Raw genomic sequence first — 19,988 nt, forward strand, 5'->3', positions numbered from 1 at the left:
AAATGTAATTACAAACAATAGTAATTACAGAGGAAGACATAAAAATAAATAAGAAATTAAAATACATCGCCTGGTAATAATTTTAAGCTGTTTCTCAAGATAGTGAGGTCTTCTATTACTGGAATTTTAGATTACTATTTTGTTAGTTGAAAGCATTGATTTTTCATGGTAACATCTATGCAGTCTCTAGTTATTTAATGCTAAGGACTTATCACTTCAATGTCTTGATTAGTTAGTTAATTTAGTATATGTACATAATTTTATCAATGATAACAATCCACCGATAATTACAACGCACGCAATTCCAGAACATTCCACATGCCTTCGCAATGAATATCAAGTTTTTTATCCAATATGAATGAATGATACACATAAGGACACACGTACAAGGCCTCAGGAAGCACTGAATTGTCCGATAACTATTCGGATGCATATAAAAAGAAGGTGGTATCGGTCATTTAATATGAGTCCTAGGGGAGGCTGTACCGTTATAAAGTGATGACTCAGTAATGTAAACGTTACGGCGTGATCTGCTTTCTAATCTACAGTGTGCTCGGAAATTCTCGTTACAGACTTTTAGGACTTACAAAGCGGAGTAAGTAGATAAGATTTTGAATTGGAACCAATGTCCGGACACGAATCATTTGCAAACATGTTGGTAACACTATCACTTTCACGAGTAATTGATTAGGTGTGACCCAGTACACCACTCGCAAGTCGCCAAAGAAATTGCTCGTGTAATCGCTGACGGGCTGTCTTCAACGTGATGCAGTACGGCCTCTTCCAGTGTGCGTGTGTGTGTGTGTGTGTGTGTGTGTGTGTTTGTGTGTGTGTGTGTGTGTGTGAGTGTGTGTGCGGCGTCTCATTGGAGCACCACGGTCACGCCTTCTGGCGGTGAAGGCACTCTTTCTTGAATCCGCTGCGAAATTGTGACGAAAACGGCACGCGATGAAGTCGCAACTAAACGATGTTGCTCTAACACTCACAGACACGTGAATGAGGCTCCAACCAGGTCAGAGAGGTGGGATGGACGTCGAATGAAATCAGCTGCTCCGACATAACCACCTGCACAAGGACTACCCTGTTGCGTGACTACGTAGCAAATGTGTTTTCAAACGGCTGTAGCACGGAAAAGGTTCGTTTCCGGACATAGTTTTCTATTCAAAATATTATTTACTCACTCCCCTCGCCGGCCGGTGTGCCCGAGCGGTTCTAGACGCTTCAGTCTGGAACCGCGCGACCGCTTCGGTCGCAGGTTCGAATCCTGCCTCGGGCATGGATGTGTGTGATGTCCTTAGGTTAGTTAGGTTTAAGTAGTTCTAAGTCTGGGGGACTGATGACCTTAGATGTTAAGTCCCATAGTGCTCAGAGCCATTCACTCCCCTCTACAAGTCCTAGAAATTTGTACCGAATACTCTGTATAAATATCGCACATAAGAACAAGTATTATTCCAGATTATATCCACTGCAGATACCTTAATGTAAAAGGCGAAAACCATCTGGCAAATAAATATAGAACATAGCGAAAAGAAAGCATTTTAAATTTATAGAACGAATATTTATAGACTTTCTGCGCAACCTGACCACAATACTCTTCTTCAACTGCCACATTGATTCAGGAAAAAAAAGAAATTAATAAATAAAAAATTTTCAAATGTGAGTGAATTCCTAAGGGACAAAAACTGCTTGGGTCATCTGTCCCTAGACTTACACACTACTTAAACTAACTTACGCTAAGGACAACACACACACCCATACCCGAGGGAGGACTCGAACCGCCGGCGGGAGGGGCCGCGCAGTCCGTGACATGACGCCTCAAACCACGCGGCTAATAAATCAGTATGTGTAATAAATGTAGGCGTTATGTGTCCGTGCGTGCCACTATAACACACGCTCACAGTCCTACGCGGGTTATTTACTATGGTAGTCAACCATCCACAACAACGGAGGTTTCGGTTTGCAACTGCAGGACTTGGGTACGAAAATATGAACGTCAAAAAGAGGGAATCGATGAATGGGCATCTTACGGAAATTCAGTGAAGCAGACGGGAAATCGAGTACGTATGTGGCCGAGACTGGTCAAAATGTTCTAGAATGTTCCAGAAAAAATGTTAAGGAAAGTTTCTATAGTATTCTAGAATATTCGATGATGTTGATGAATAGTGCACACCGGCCCTGTGTGTACATCGTTATACAGACGGTTGCAGGACCTCTGCTGTTCAGCATCAAATTTCCAATCAAAACACTTTCAGCCGTAAAAATTCCCAGTTGTTATTTTATTTTAACAAACAGTTTCAGCGTTACATTACGCCATCTTCAGGCCGCCTGACGGTCGTGAAGGAAGAATCCCAACTCTGGTCCAGTCAAAATAGGAGCCAGCATGCAGTTGCTGCCGTCAGTAGATGTTTGACACAGCGATCTCTTTGATCAACACTTCCCTGAAGAAGGTTTAACGTAGGACTGAACTGGTTGCTGAATGAAACAGCAACTGCTATAGAATCTTCCAGAAGATATGAGAATGTGTATTTGAAGGCAAAAATTCGAGATTTACCTATAATTTTCTCGACCTGTTACGAATATTCTTGAATGTTAACGAATGTTCTAAAGTATTCTTTAATGTTGTGGAATGCTGCAGAGTGTTCTAGATTATCGCGGAGTTTTTTTTTTTTTTTTTTTTTTTTTTTTTTAACGTTCAGAACGATCTTAAATGATTTGGTGTTGCGAAATGTTCTGGAAAGTTCCCACAATTTTCTTTAAAGTTCTCGAAAATTTTTGAAAGTTCTGGAATATTCTCGAGTATTTTGAAATGTTCTCGTTGTTCTGTAAAGGAATAAGTGACTGACTTGCTTCAGACTCACACACTGCACTCCCCTCGCCCCCCCCCCCCCCGCCCCCCACATTTAAAATCAATCAAATTAAAATGTGTGCGTTACGCGTCGGCTTACTATTTGTAAATAACTTCACTACTAGATCCGTTATTCTAAAACGGCAGAAACTGAAAGACTTCAGGCTGCCACTACTTTGTTTCTGACCACTGCCACTAATAATAATAATAAAAATAATAATACTGTATGGGCCCTGTGACAATGTAGTATCCATTATATAGCATCTGTTCTACTGTGCTGTCAATTATTTCTTTAATTGTTGCGAAGTGAATAATAAAGAAATTTGCAGAATAGGATTTTCACTCTGCAGCGGAGTGTGCGCTGATATGAAACTTGCTGGCAGATCAAAACCGTGTGCCGGACCGAGACTCGAACTCGGGACCTTTGCCTTTCGCAGGCAAGTGCTGTACCATCAGAGCTACCCAAGCACGACTCACGACCCGTCCTTACAGCACTTGCCCGCGAAAGACAAGTCCCGTCGTCACAGTTTTACTTCTGCCAGTACCTCGTCTCCTACTTTACAAAAGGCAAATGTCCCGAGTTCGAGACTCGGTCCCGCACACAATTTTAATCTGCCAGTAAGTTTCAATAAAGAAATTCCTGATCTATTGTGGGAACCAGCTACCACCCGGAGAATCCATTTTAATGACATGTGAGGTATATGTCTAAATTTTACTGTCGCAGAAACATGGTACAAAGTACATAGTATGAGTGTAGTCGGCAGACTGTGTGGGGAAAGTGCTTTTCTTAAATTCGTTTGACAAGCTGTAACCTGCACAAGTATGTGCCATGTGTTAATGGAATTATTTGAAAAACAAAATTTAATTATTGGTAACTTATATAATCGTACGAAACAGTGAAAACAGTAGTGGTCTTTTAAAGATAATTTAGTTTCGTGGCCGGAAGACGACTGGCTCCTTTTGTTTTTATCCCTCAGAAAATTATATTTTACCCCTCAGCGGGTGATTACCCCTAGGAAGGCGGTCGCTGTGTAAAACCAAGCTGTTGTCAACGAAATCTTGCTCCATCTGTTCGATAGTAAATGAATTACCAGCATGGAACATGTACGAGAGATGCGATAAATAACTTGGTGAATTGAATTGGTGTGTTGTATTTCGCTAAGTATTAGGTTGGTGCATAAGTTCGTAGCGTTTTTGTTTCGCATGTTGGTATTCCAGTTCTTATAGGTTTATGTATCATTTGTCATTTATTATTAGCAGTTCACTGTTGTTATTCGAGTTTACATAGTCTTTTGTCGTTTGGAGATAGTCAATGGAGCTGTAGCTGCTAGAAAGTGGAGTGCTGAATGGAGAAATCTGAACACTTCCGACATATTCTTCTGTTTGAGTTCAGTGGAGGCGTCACAGCAGCGCAGGCAGCCGGAAACGTTCGCGGCGTATATGGGGATAACGCTGTTGGTCAGAGAACGGAAAGAAAATGGTTTTGTCGTTTCAAGGAGGATCGTTTTGCCACTAGTGACTCTCCACGTTCAAGAAGACCGTCGGGGGTTGATGAAAATCGTTTATCAATGCACAATGGTCCACGTCAGTGTATTTGAGAACTGGCAAATGTGATGGCCTCTGATCATTCCACCATCGTGCGACATTTGCATGCAATGGGAAGGTTCAAGAGTCGAGTGTATGGGTACTGCGTGCTCTAGGCGAAAATCACAGCCGCGCAGGGTAGCCGCGTGGTCTCCGGCGCCTTGCCACGGTTCCCTGTCGGAAGTTCGAGTCCTCCCTCGGGCAACTTACTTAGCGTAAGTTCCACAATGAGATTTTCACTCTGCAGCGGAGTGTGCGCTGATATGAAACTTCCTGGCAGATTAAAACTGTGTGCCCGACCGAGACTCGAACTCGGGACCTTTGCCTTTCGCGGGCAAGTGCTCTACCATCTGAGCTACCGAAGCACGACTCACGCCCGGTACCCACAGCCTTACTTCTGCCAGTATCTCGTCTCCTACCTTCCAAACTTTACAGAAGCTCTCCTGCGAACCTTGCAGAACCAGCACTCCTGAAAGAAAGGATACTGCGGAGACATGGCTTAGCCACAGCCTGGGGGATGTTTCCAGAATGAGATTTTCACTCTGCAGTGGAGTGTGTGCTGATATGAAACTTCCTGGCAGATTAAAACTGTGTGCCCGACCGAGACTCGAACTCGGGACCTTTGCCTTTCGCGGGCAAGTGCTCTACCATCTGAGGAGAGCTTCTGTAAAGTTTGGAAGGTAGGAGACGAGATACTGGCAGAAGTAAGGCTGTGGGTACCGGGCGTGAGTCGTGCTTCGGTAGCTCAGATGGCAGAGCACTTGCCCGCGAAAAGCAAAGGTCCCGAGTTCGAGTCTCGGTCGGGCACACAGTTTTAATCTGCCAGGAAGTTTCTTAGCGTAAGTTAGTTTAAGTTAGATTAAGTAGTGTGTAAGCCGAGGGACCGATGACCTCAGCAGTTTGGTCCCACAGGAACTCACCACCACCACCACCACCACCACCAATACCATCACCACCAAAATCACAAAAATCTGCGAGTGGCCATACCTGCATCTCTGCTTGCTCGTGAACAACGCCAACCATCCCTATGCTGTATCGTTACTGGTGACGAGAAATGGTGTCTTTTTGTTCACATAAGGAAAAGAAATGAATTTTATTGCAACAAAGCAGCAGTTCCCGTACAAAGACGTGTGCACATCCACAAGTGATAATGCTTTGTGTCTCGTGGAACAGCGACGGTGTGGTATACCACTAACTGCTTCCCCTCAATCACTGCTGACATTTTTGTCAACAACTGAGACGTCTTAGAGACGCCATACAAGAACAGCGACCAGGCAGACTGCGTGAAGTGATGGTACTCCACGATAAAGAGCACGCGCGTCCTGCCAGACTGGCGGAGGAAAAGGAGGAGATTAGTGTTTAACGTCCCGTCGACAACGAGGTCATTAGAGACGGGGCGCAAGCTCGGGTTAGGGAAGGACGGGGAGGGAAATCGGCCGTGCCCTTTCAAAGGAACCATCCCGGTATTTGCCTGAAAGGATAAGGAAATCACGGAAAACCTAAATCAGGATGGCCGGAGACGGGAGCCAGACTGGCAACAGACGCTATAAGGGAGATCGGTTGCGAAGTCTTTCTACACCCGCATTATTCACCTGATCTTGAGCGCGCAGTATAGAACAACGTTTAAGGAACTTCCAATTCGGATAAAAATGAGCTTCGAACACGGCTTGACGAGTTATTCACCTCAAAAACCACGTGATTTCTGCAGTCGTGGAATCAAAACGTTACCTCAGATTTTTCACAGTGTTGTAAATAGTGAAGGAATTTAATAACTGAAACTCATATATTTAGTGTGTTTTTCTATAGTGTTGTCACACACATATCAAAAAACGTTTTGCAATCACCCTGCTTCCGAGAGTTCCGAAACCTGTGCAGAAAAATGGAACATAGATCAACATAAACATCATTTCCGCCGTTTTATTGCTCATTAAAACCACACATTGCATGTTGTACCACCATACAGCGAAACCTTCACAGGTGGTGGTCCAGAATGCCGTAGACACCGGTACCTCTAATACCCAGTAGCACGTCCTCTTGCATTGATACATGCCTGTATTCGTCGTGGCATACTATCCACAAGTTCATCAAGGCACTGTTGGTCCAGATTGTCCCTCGTCTCAACGGCGATTCGGCGTAGATCGCTCAGAGTGGTTGGTGGGTAACGTCATCCTTAAACAGTCCTTTCCAATCTATCCCAGGCATGTTCTATAGGGTTCATGTTTAGAGAACACGCTGGTTACCCTAGTCGAGAGATGTCGTTATCCTGAAGGACGTCATTCACAAGATGTGCACGACGGGGGCGTCAGTTGTCGCCTATGAAGACGAATGCCTCGCCAATATGCTGCCGATATGGTTGCACTCTCGGTCAGAGGACAGCATTCACGTATCGTACAGCCGTTACAGCGGCTTCCATGACCACCACCGGCGAACGTCGGCCCCACATAATGCCATCCCAAAACAGCAGGAAACCTCCGCCTTGCTGCATTCGCTGGACAGTGTGTCTAAGACGTTAAGCCTGATCGGGTTGCCTCCAAACACTTCTCCGGCGATTGTCTCCTTGAAGGCATATGCGACACTCAGTGGTGAAGAGAACGTGATGCCAATCCTGCGGTCCATTCGGCATGTTGTTGGGCCCATCTGTACCGCGCTGCATGGTGGTTGCAAAGATGGACGTCGCCATGGACGTCGGGAGTGAAGTTGCGCATCATGCAGCCTACTACGCACACTTTGAGTCGTAACACGACGTCCTGTGGCTGCACGAAAAGCATTATTCAACATGGTGGACTCGCTGTCAGGTTTCCTCCGAGCCATAATCCATGGGTAGCGGTCATCCACTGCAGTAGAAGCCCGTTGGCGGCCTGAGCGGGGCATGTCATTCACAGTTGCTGTGTCTCTCTATCTCCTTTATGTCCGAACAACATCGCTTTGGTTCACTCCGAGACATTTCCCTTCTTGAGAGCCCTTCCTGGGACAAAGTAACACTGCAGACGCGATCGAACCGCGGTACTGACCGTCTAGGCATGGTTGAACTATAGACAACACGAGCCGTGAACCCCCTTCCTGGTGGAATGACTGGAACTGATCGGCTCTCGGACCCCCTCCGTGCAACAGGCTCTGCTGATGCATGGTTGTTTACATCTTTGTGCGGGTTTAGTGCCATATATGAACAGTCAAAGGGACTGTGTCTGTGATAGTATATGCACAGCCAACGTCTAACTTCAGGAGTTCTGGGAACCGGGGTGATGCAAAACTTATTTTGGTGTGTGTATTATTGAAGTACTTGCTATGTGCATCCGTTGTGTTTATTAAACTCATGGACTTATGCACCAGTACCTATACACACGGTAGTTGTAAGACAATGAATTTGGCTCTTCCCTCTTGTCAGATATTTGTGAGTGTGCCGAATGTGCTACGGAAGAACGAAGATTGTACACGGGTAGTACGCCGGGTAATTAAGATTCCCCACGAATGACCGTAGTCAGGTTAACTTTTAGCATAGGGCAATTTAGATGTTTGATGTGAATCAGCAGTGGCATACTGCAGAAGTTTGGCACTGAAATTCTGACATCGAACTTTTCGCGAAGAGTTGGACGCCGTCTAGCTAAATGAGCACTACGAGAAAAATTAGAGGTCGTATCGAGCATTAGCGACAGCCATTCTTCGCAAGCACTTTTCACGAATGGAACAGAAGAGGGAGGAAATGACTGCAGTGCTAGAAGTAGCCTCCACCACACACCGCAAGGGTGCTTGCGGAGTAGAAATGCAGCTGTAGCAGACTCGGCCCTGGAATCGAACCGGTGCGCTCTGCTCGTCTCGGCGAGCGGTGCCGGCCCCGCGTGCGGAGCGAGTGGGCGTCGCGTCGGCCAGTATCGATTATCGCCGGTCGACGCCGGCGGAGCGCACCCCACGCAGAGGGGGCCGGCTCTCCCGCCCCCCCCCCATCGCCCTCCCCCTTCCCAGCACACTGCGCTCTGCAGACTCCGTCAAAGGAGCGGCCCCAGACGCCGCCTGCGTTTCATTTGGTCGCCGTATTACGCGACGAGCAATGAGCCTCCCGGTCATGACGCGCTCATCCTGTAACACTAACCTGCTAACCGTGTGCGTTACACTCTGTTCGACAAGCAGTAATAAACCCTTTCAGACCCTCTGGCTACAATAATTGTGTACATTAACTTTTACTGTGTCTCAGCTGCAATACAAGTACTTTCCCCGATAGAAACACATTTCTGAATGTTCACCTTTGCATCACGCGCAAGCGCTGCCAGTTGGTGGGCATCACTATGAAAATATCAGCAAGTCACTGTAGCAGTGGGCTGCAGCTCGTGGCCACTAGAATACACGAATGTGGTTGGTTCGCTGTATTCCACTGTATAAATTTATATTGTTATTTTGAATGGTAATTACTGAGTCATCATTTTACTATATGTTACAACACAAAAAATTCGTAATTATTTATTTTCGTTCAACTTACTTTCTCTTCCTCCCGCCTCTCTCCCCCTCTCTGTCCATCACCACCTCCCCATTTCCCCGTCCATCTTCTCCTACCCCACTCTCTTCTTCTCCATCTCTTCCTGTCCCAGCAGTCCCCCTCTCTCTCTCTGTCGAGGTCCTCATCGCCGTTTTCTACGTCCATTTCCTCCCTCCCGTCTGTCCATTTCCACCCACCCATCTGTCCGTCTCCTCTTCACCCCTCTCTCTGACCTAAAACCTTGTTTATCGTTATTGCAAATTCAGATTCTGTAGCAGTATTGTAATTGTAAGAAAGATCACCTAACTCACGTTGAGCGAACAGTAGGGCTGAACAAAAATGACTGACAAGGCACAATGCATCTTGTAGAGGGTATAGTATGGATGTATTGGAATAATTAATGTCGGGTGATGCTTTAAAGTAATTAACACGACATGAACACTTTGTGGAAACGCATCGATTTACTGGAGGCTAGTTTACCACAGGAAAGTATTCCAGTTGACAACGGCGTGCGTGGCTGGGGAGCGGCGAAGGGAAGCGACAATAGGCAGCTTAGGGCAGCTCAAACTCTTGAGAAAACAGTAACGGGGCGCGGCATCCAGCTGCCTTAAGATGAGTGACAGTGAGGGGGGGGGTGGTTGACCCCATGCTCGTGTACTGGGAAGCAGATGGAGAACTTGTACACCTGTTGATAAATGTCCGTCGTCCCATTTTCAGTGAAACATGCGAGAAAGCTGCACAAAGCTATGGTCGAGCAGGTCAACAGAGGTCAAAATATGCGTGTTCGTGACTATCGCAACTTCACGCTGAATTCATGGTCTGCAGAGTCTGAAGTAAATCAGGTGAAGAGCGACAGAATGAAATATGCCGGCCTCCGATGGGAATGTAGGACCAAGGAATTTGAAGTACTCTCCTGGGAGTCAGAATTCTGGGAGTCAGAATTCCGGAAAACTTGGTGTTTGTGCAGACGCTAACCTTGATGGTGGCCTGGGAGGAGCTAAATAGCAGAAGTTGAGAGGAAGGGAAATTTTGTGGGAATTTGTTCACTTCCCATAGCAGGCATTGGTCGGCGCTGGGAAGCGACGCATAATTAACGCGCAATTGGCGTAAGTGATTTTGCTGGAGGGGAAACCGAGGCAAAGAGTAGACTGTGAGAAGTCTCCGTAGAGGTCTTCCGTTCCCAGCTTGCCTAGAGTGCGGACGTGGCGTTCTTTACTCAGCTTGCCTTGGAAAGAGTGAGCATCTCTGGAGTTTAGGACCTCACAAATGGAACGACTGAGCAAGATAGCTAGGAGTGAATAGACGAGCGCAGCCTTGCAGCACCACGAGGTTGGCCGACGTCTGCACAACGATGCCACTCCGTCATGCTGTATTTGGTGATATTGCGCCCTCTCCGGCCACTGATTAATTTGTTGGATCATGTTGGCAAACTTTCCACGAGGGTTTCATGGGCCGTGTATTGTAGAATTCTTCTCGCACTTCGCATTATGCCTGGGTCAGTCGATAGGAATTACTTTTGAGTTATCGCACTTTACTCCACGCAAACGCAATTTATTACCACCGCCTGTTAGGAGAGTCATGTAATGTAATGATTGAAGCTCGTGAGTTAAAAATAAATCTGTGCTAATCGACTGCATCTGTTTTCAATCAAGTAGTTGAAATCCCAAGTCACTTTCTTAATTAATTTTATGTTCAGCATTTGCATCTGGTGTTCAATAGCTGAATATAACATCAATGTTCACCCCTTTTAATTAAAAGGGATCAATTCTGAATCTATTAATGTCAATACTGCCACCGCAGTTCAATCAGGAGTCACAGGGCCTTATTACTTTCTTAGCGTTATCTGACATTGCGGCAGTTTTGCACTCTCTGTTGATCCGTTAGTCGATTACCTGGGGCGAACACAAACCAAAACCAGATAAGTGACGCATGTGGTGTTACATAATCATAAATAAATAACGCATAAATACAAATTTCGAGTTCGCTAACAACATTTCACTAATATACAGGGTGTGTCAAAAAAAGTATACACATTTTGAAACTGTCATAGACAATTTATTTCCCGTTCTACAAGGTTAAATATCTGTGAGAAAGTAATGTCACGTTTCTTCAACAGGTGGCAGCAGTGGCAAGGAAGTAACTCCAACATGGCGTACGTGCTTTTGAGCTTTGAAGCGCGGAAGCAGATAATTAAATGGTACTGGAAGTTTGAGAATGTAGCTGCGGTTCGAAGACAGTGGAGAAGTGAGTATGGTGCAGAACCACCGTCAAGGTTAACAATTACACGTCTACGAGACAAATTCGAAATTCATGGAACCGTGTGTGATGTGCATAAAGGTCGATCAGGGCTACCTCGTACAGCTACAAGTGACGATTCCACAACTGCGGTGTTGGAACTGTTTCGGCGATCGCCTCAAAAATCTTCAAGGCAAGCGGCACGTGAGAGTAATGTAAGTGATAGTAGTGTGCTAAGCATTCTGAAGAAAGGCAAGTTTCGTGTGTACATTCTAAGACTGGTGCAACAGCTAAGTGACGACGATCGAGATCGAAGGTTAGAATTTTGTGAATGGGTTCAGGAGATGGTGAGACGTGAACCGGGATTTGTGGGTAACATAATTTGGACGGATGAAGCCCAATTCTAACTAAATGGAACTGTCAATTGGCACAATTGTGTGTACTGGGCTGAAGGTAATCCTCACATTACAGTTGAAAAGGCTGTGAATTTGCCTGGTGTAAATGTGTGGTGTGGTTTGTCTGCAAGGGGACTCATTGGGCCTTTCCGCTTTGAAGGTACTGTTACTGGAGAAACGTAGCTAACAATGCTTGCTGACTCCATATTCCCTGCCATTCGTGCATTATACGGTAATGATGAGTTTTATTTCCAACAAGATGGCGCCCCACCGCACTATCCAATGTGCCAGGCCAGTGGATAGGCTGCAGGGGACCAATCGAGTTTCCTGCACGCTCTCCAGACCTCACGCCGCTGGATTTCTTCTTATAGGCCACAGTAAAAGATGAGGCGTACAAACGTAAACCACGTAACCTGGACACACTTATGAGATTCAGGCGGTGTGAGCAGAAATCTCATTGGACACTTTGATACGATGTATGGAATCAGTGGTGACTCGTACTCAGAAATGTATTGATGCTGAAGGCCACCAGTTTGAACATTAATCACATTTGCAAAGTACATTTATTTTTCCAATTGGACTTTAAACTTCCCATTTCCAGAAATTTAACATTGTAGAACGGGAAATAAATTTTCTATGACGCTTCAAAGTGTGTATACATTTTTTTGACGCACCCTGTATATAAGTGTGTGTCTAAATGTTTATTACAGTGACGTGTAAGGATCTGAAGTACATGAGAAAGGAAAAAAATTTTAGAGATTCTTGGTGTGTGATTTATGCGGAAGTGCTTCAGTTGTGTTAGCAAATCGGATCAGAATTAAAACTTTCGGTGCTCATAAAATGGTGTCAATATTAATGCAGATATTTTCCAAAGAAGACTAACCATAGCAGGTTGTAAACATACGCCGTATTAACCGAATCGGAACTTTCGAATCGTAATGGAAAACTCTCAGCTATTGTGTAATGGGCGCTGATGTATCGCCACTACAGTGAAGCTGACGAAACGCTATTTATCAAGCTATGTCAAGAGCAAACTGTAAGTGGCGCGGGTACATGGTAGGAATACATCGGAATGATGGGTGAAGGTGCCAGCACTGCTGTCTCTCGCCTCACCTTTCCTTACCCTTCGTTAATACTGAGCTCTTTATACCGCTCCGTGCGCAGACCCTCGACTCACGGCGAAGCTCCCCACAAAACTTCTAAAAGCTGCATACTTAATGTCGACGGCATTAAGATCACGAGTTCTGCCGACCTCAGCGATGCAGCACTGCAGTAGAGTTCAAAAATGGCTCTGAGCACTATGTGACTCAACTGCTGAGGTCATTAGTCCCCTAGAAGTTAGAACTAGTTAAACCTAACTAACCTAAGGACATCACAAACATCCATGCCCGAGGCAGGATTCGAACCTGCGACCGTAGCGGTCTTGCGGTTCCAGACTGCAGCGCCTTTAACCGCACGGTCACTTCGGCCGGCTACTGCAGTAGAGTGATGGCCGTTTTGTTTTTTACTGAGTGTCGACTCAACTGAGAGAAAACATAATAAGTGAAGAAGCCACCCTTCATCTCTTCAACCCAGTTTCAGCCTTGTTACTCCGTGTGCAGATTATGCCTTATCTGCTGCAGTTCATCAGCAAGCTCGCACACCTAAGGTAGCAGCATTGCATGGCAGACCGGTAAACACTTCCCCAGCCGGCCGCAGTGGCCGAGCGGTTAAAGGCGCTACAGTCTGGAACCACACGACCGCTACGGTCGCAGGTTCGAATCCTGCCTCGGGCATGGATGTGTGTGATGTCCTTAGGTTAGTTAGGTTTAAGTAGTTCTAAGTTCTAGGGGACTTATGACCACAGCAGTTGAGTCCCATAGTAAAAAAAAACACTTCCCCACTCGCATCTCTATTCCTTGCGGTGACCTTCCTCTTCCTCTTCTTCCTTCTTCTTCTTCTTCTTCTTCTTCTTCTTCTTCTTCCTCTTCCTCCTCCTCCTCCTCCTCCTCCTCCTCCTCCTCGTCCTGCTTTCCCCATGCTTAAGTCCAACGTAACAACAACAAGTAATACACTACTGGCCATTTAAATTGCTACACCAAGAAGAAGTGCAGATGATAAACGGGTATTAATGGACAAATATTTTATACTAGAACTGACATGTGATTACATTTTCACGCAGTTTGGGTGCATAGATCCCGAGAAATCAGTACCCAGAACAACCAACTGGACATTGAGTCAAACAGAGCTTGAATGGCGTGTACAGGTATAGCTGTCCATGCATCTTGAACACGATACCACAGTTCATCAAGAGTAGTGACTGGCGTATTGTGACGAGCCAGTTGCTGGCCACCATTGACCAGACGTTTGCAATTGGTGAGAGATCTGAAGAATGTGCCGGCCAGAGCAGTAGTCGAACATTTTCTGTATCCAGAAAGGCCCGTACAGGACCTGCAACATGCGGTCGTGCATTATCCTGCTGAAATGTACGGTTTCGCAGGGATCGAATGAAGGGCAGAGCCACGGGTCGTAACACATCTGAAATGTAACGTCCACTGTTCAAAGTGCCGTCAATGCGAACAAGAGGTGACCGAGACGTGTAACCAATGGCATCCCATACCATCACGCCGGGTGATAGGCCAGTATGGCGATGACGAATACACGCTTCCAATGTGCGTTCACCGTGATGTCGCCAAACACGGATGCGACCATCATGATGCTGTAAACAGAACCTGGACTCATCCGAAAAAATGACTTTTGGCATTCGTGCACCCAGGTTCGTCGTTGAGTACACCATCGCAGGCGCTCCTGTCTGTGATGCAGCGTCAAGGGTAATCGCAGCCATGGTCTCCGAGCTGATAGTCCACGCTGCTGCAAACGTCGTCGAACTGTTCGTGCAGATGGTTGTTGTCTTGCAAACGTATCGATCTGTTGACTCAGGGATCGAGACGTGGCTGCACGATCCGTTATATCCATGCGGATAAGATGCCTGTCATCTTGACTGCTAGTGATACGAGGCCGTTGGGATCCAGCACAGCGTTCCGTATTACCCTCCTGAACCCACCGATTCCATATTCTGCTAAAAGTCATTGGACCTCGACCAACGCGAGCAGGAATGTCGCGATACGATAGACCGCTATCGCGATAGGGTACAGTCCGACCCTTACCAAAGTCGGAAACGAGATGGTACGCATTCCTCATCCTTACATGAGGCATCACAACAACGTTTCACCAGGCAACGCCGGTCAACTGTTGTCTGTGTATGAGAAATCAGTTGGAAGCTTTCCTCATATCACCACGGTGTAGGTGTCGCCACCGGAGCCAACCTTGTGTGAATGCTCTCAAAACCTAATCATTTGCATATCTCAGCATCTTCTTCCTGTCGGTTAAATTTCGCATCTGTAGCACTTCATCTTCGTGGTGAAGCAGTTTTAATGGCCAGTAGTGTATACTGGCCCAATTTTTATGAGATTTTTTTTTTTTTTGCGTATGAAAGTAATTTTTCAGATAACAAGACGTTGAAGAAAAGAATTTTTTGACAATCCAGGATGTACGGGAACACTTTCAATCATTTATTGCACAAGAACTGAATACTGTACAGATGTCATACATATTGCATTTTGAAAAGAAACTCTTAAAGTTTTTTTACAAACATTTGATATGCAAACCATGATTTACCGGCAAACGTCAATACGGTAATCGACTTCTTGCCATATCCGTGCCAGCATGGCATCATCGACTGTCGCAGTCGCTTCCCATAGTCTCTCCCCGAGCTCTGCTACATCACGTGGTAGAGGCGGGACATACACCAGATGTTTAATGTGCCCCCACAGAAAAAAGTTACACGGAGTGAGATCTGGTGATCGGGGAGGCCATTTTATGAAACAGCATTTTATGAACAGCAGCACGGCAGATCCATCGATTCGGTAGCTCCGTGTTCAGGTACCCACGAACTTCACGATGAAAATGGGGTGGAACCCCATCCTGCTGAAAGATAAACGGAGAGCAATTGCTGCAACACGTCCAAGTAGGAATATCCAGCGACAGTGCTCTCGGTGAAGAAGAATGGTCTGTACAGTTTTCGACGTGACAAGCCAAAAAAAAAAACATTTACCTTTGGGGAATCACGCTCAAATCCAATGCATTCGTGTGGATGCTTTGTACCCCAGATTCGACAATTATGCCTGTTCACTTTCGCAGTGTGTGAAAAGTGGCTTCGTCGCGAAAAATTAAGCGATCAACAATGTCATCCCCATCCTCATTCACTTGTTGCAACTGCTAACAAAACTCAAAACGCATGTCTTTGTCGTCGTTGTTGAGCTTTTACACTAGCTCCAATTTGAATGCTTTCATAGACAGCTTCTGTCACAGGACTTCCCACACTGTCGTTGGGGCCATTTCGTGTTCAGAGGATGCACGACGCACCGATTTCTTTGGACTCCTTATGAATGTATCTCGTACGCGCTCCACATTCACTTCACTTACACTGGGACGTCCGCTTCTCTTTGCCGGGCACAAGCAACCCGTCGTAACGAATTTGTTGTGCCAGCGGTAAATAGCCTTCCTTGTTGGTGGCTTCTTACCGTACTTGGTTCTAAACATCCGTTGAACAGCTGTAGCACACATGTTTTTGTCGAACTTCCAGCACACAGAAAGCTCGCTCCGCACCTGGACTCGCCATATTTGCGACTAGCGCTGGCTATCGGCAAATTACCAAACTACGTTTTGGTGGTGTAAATGAAAAATACTTTCAGGGTTTCTCTTCAAAATGACTTATGTATGATGTCTATACAATGTTTGGTTCTTGTGCAATAAATGACTGAAAGTGTCCATGGAGTACACGCCATATTATGCAAAATTTCGGACATACTGGAAGGAGATTTTTGCATTACATTTTTTTTCAGGTCATCAATCAAATCTTACTAGAATACAACATTCGTGATAAGACGGTAGTAGTGGTTACACACAACGCTGCAGTTACGTAAAAGCTGCCGAAATCTTAAGGATTCGAGATTCACCCTGTTTTGCCCACTGCATCAACTTAACAGTACATGATTGATCAGTTTACCTTCCATTCAGAAGGCTGTTGCGCGCAGCGGCTGTTATATTGACCTGTAAATAATAGATCTCAGCTATTTGTCGTCCTTTTGAAACTTTATTGGCAGATCTAGATTTCAGCTAGAAGCTAGCCATTCTCAATGCACTATCATTTTTGATCAATGCATGTAATGCCTGTTGGTCGGGCAGTTCAATGAACGGTGGATGAAGCCCGACCAACAGGCATTACATGCATTGATCAAAAATGATAGTGCATTGAGAATGGCTAGCTTCTAGCTGAAATCTAGATCTGCCAGTAAAATTTCAAAGGATGACAGATAGCTGAAATCTGTTATTTACAAGTACAAGACTGTTTCAAAGCAGAAACATTTTCCAAATTTTATTGAATATAAAAGCTATTGCGACTCTGTTTCATAACTCTACACTAGCAACTGGAAAACTGCGCAGTGTTCAAAAAAGAGCAAACAAAAAAGAAGTGAGCTTGCGATAGCGATCAATGAAAGTTCAAAAGCACTGCCTACCCTCAAAGCAGAAAGTTATTTAGTTATACAAGAGATAATAGCTCTTCTTGAACGTTTTGAAGTGCCAACAACAACAATCTCAGGGGAGTGATACATCACTGCTTCCTTAATTATACCTCTTATACGAGGTATTGCTGCAAAGTTGTCACACTCGGAGCACCTTAACAACTAATGAAGCACGAATCGTCCTGGGTTCCTTGATTTAATCAGTCGATGAAAGAGTGAAACCACTGAACGTATTGACTGTTAATTTGCTTGTGACATTATTAGATCGTAGATTTAAAAAGCTTGTTTCAGGACATTTCAAGAGGCAGAGAACGCTGGAGAAGTACTTCAGCAAGAGTATGCTGCTATCATCGCATCAACTGCATAAATAATACCTGAAACAGAAGCACCCATGAGCAGTGCTAATACGTCTATTGATATGTCGTAACAGTCTGAAATCGGATGATCTACTTTTCTTTTTTTTTTTAACAACAGCGTAACGTAGATGTCATTACGCCATTCAGTGATTCCATCATTGACCTAAGTCAGTATTTTGAAAAACGTGTAATACACAAGCTGACTTGTGTATTAGAATATTGTACAAAACCTAACAGTATGTTCCATATAATAGCAACAAAATTTTTGTTCTGTCCAGCGACTTCAGTTCTTGCAGAGAGGGTTTTCTCCGAGGCAGGATCAATAATTACTGAAAAACGTAACAGACTAAAAGAAAAGAATTAAAATACCTTACCTTTTATAAAATGAAATCTGCATATCTTTTAATGTTGTGTTTTAAACAACAGACTGTTGTTGTGTTGTTGTGGTCTTCAGTCCTGAGACTGGTTTGATGCAGCTCTCCATGCTACTCTATCCTGTGCAAGCTTCTTCATCTCCCAGTACTTACTGCAACCTATATCCTTCTGAATCTGCTTAGTGTATTGATCTCTTGGTCTCCCTCTACGATTTTTACCCTCCACGCTGCCCTCCAATGCTAAATTTGTGATCCCTTGATGCCTCAAAACATGTCCTACCAACCGATCCCTTCTTCTAGTCAAGTTGTGCCACAAACTCCTCTTCTCCCCAATCCTATTCAGTACCTCCTCATTAGTTATGTGATCTACCCATCTAATCTTCAGCATTCTTCTGTAGCACCACATTTCGAAAGCTTCTATTCTCTTCTTGTCCAAACTGGTTATCGTCCATGTTTCACTTCCATACATGGCTACACTCCACACAAATACTTTCAGAAACGACTACCTGACACTTAAATCTATACTAGATGTTAACAAATTTCTCTTCTTCAGAAACGATTTCCTTTCCATTGCCAGTCTACATTTTATATCCTCTCTACTTCGACCATCATCAGTTACTTTACTCCCTAAATAGCAAAACTCCTTTACTACTTTAAGTGTCTCATTTCCTAATCTAATCCCCTCAGCATCACCCGATTTAATTTGACTACATTCCATTATCCTCGTTTTGCTTTTGTTGATGTTCATCTTATATTCTCCTTTCAAGACACTGTCCATTCCGTTCAACTGCTCTTCCAAGTCCTTTGCTGTCTCTGACAGAATTACAATGTCATCGGAGAATCTCAAAGTTTTTACTTCTTCTCCATGAATTTTAATACCTGCTCCGAATTTTTCTTTTGTTTCCTTTACTGCTTGCTCAATATACAGATTGAATAACATCGGGGAGAGGCTACAACCCTGTCTCACTCCTTTCCCAACCACTGTTTCCCTTTCATGCCCCTCGACTCTTATAACTGCCATCTGGTTTCTGTACAAATTGTAAATAGCCTTTCGCTCCTTGTATTTTACCCCTGCCACCTTCAGAATTTGAAAGAGAGTATTCCAGTTAACGTTGTCAAAAGCTTTCTCTAAGTCTACAAATGCTAGAAACGTAGGTTTGCCTTTTCTTAATCTTTCTTCTAAGATAAGTCGTAAGGTTAGTATTGCCTCACGTGTTCCAACATTTCTACGGAATCCAAACTGATCTTCCCCGAGATCCGCTTCTACCAGTTTTTCCATTCGTCTGTAAAGAATTCGCGTTAGTATTTTGCAGCTGTGACTTATTAAACTGGTAGTTCGGTAATTTTCACATCTGTCAACACCTGCTTTCTTTGGGATTGGAATTATTATATTCTTCTTGAAGTCTGTGGGTATTTTGCCTGTCTCATACATCTTGCTCACCAGATGGTAGAGTTTTGTCAGGACTGGCTCTCCCAAGGCTGTCAGTAGTTCTAATGGAATGTTGTCTACTCCCGGGGCCTTGTTTCGACTCAGGTTTTTCAGTGCTCTGTCAAACTCTTCACGCAGTATCTTATCTCCCATTTCATCTTCATCTACATCCTCTTCCATTTCCATAATATTGTCCTCAAGTACATCGCCCTTGTATAAACCCTCTATATACTCCTTCCACCTTTCTGCCTTCCTTTCTTTGCTTAGAACTGGGTTGCCATTTGAGCTCTTGATATTCATACAAGTGGTTCTCTTCTCTCCAAAGGTCTCTTTCATTTTCCTGTAGGCAGTATCTATCTTACCCCTAGTGAGACAAGCCTCTACATCCTTACATTTGTCCTCTAGCCATCCCTGCTTAGCCATTTTGCACTTCCTGTCGATCTCAGACTAAAGGACAAAATTTAAATACCTTACTTTTTATAAAACAAAATTTGAATATCTTGTATTGTTGAATATCTTCAACATTTCCCGGTCGTGTCAGCAACTGTAAAAACATTAATTTTAATTTTAATAATCAACAGCCTCAGTTGTACCGTCCACCTACAATTTACCTAGGTTTCAGTCGGGATAATCCAACCTTCTTCAGAATAACAGTAGCTAACGTTTGTCCGAGTTCCAGTACAGCACTCGCGGCTGCCGCATCGCGGTCGCGACATGGGGCCGAGGCAGTTCTAGGTA

Source organism: Schistocerca serialis, chromosome 10 (assembly GCF_023864345.2).
Source record: "Schistocerca serialis cubense isolate TAMUIC-IGC-003099 chromosome 10, iqSchSeri2.2, whole genome shotgun sequence".
In the NCBI taxonomy this organism is placed as follows: Eukaryota; Metazoa; Arthropoda; class Insecta; order Orthoptera; family Acrididae; genus Schistocerca; species Schistocerca serialis.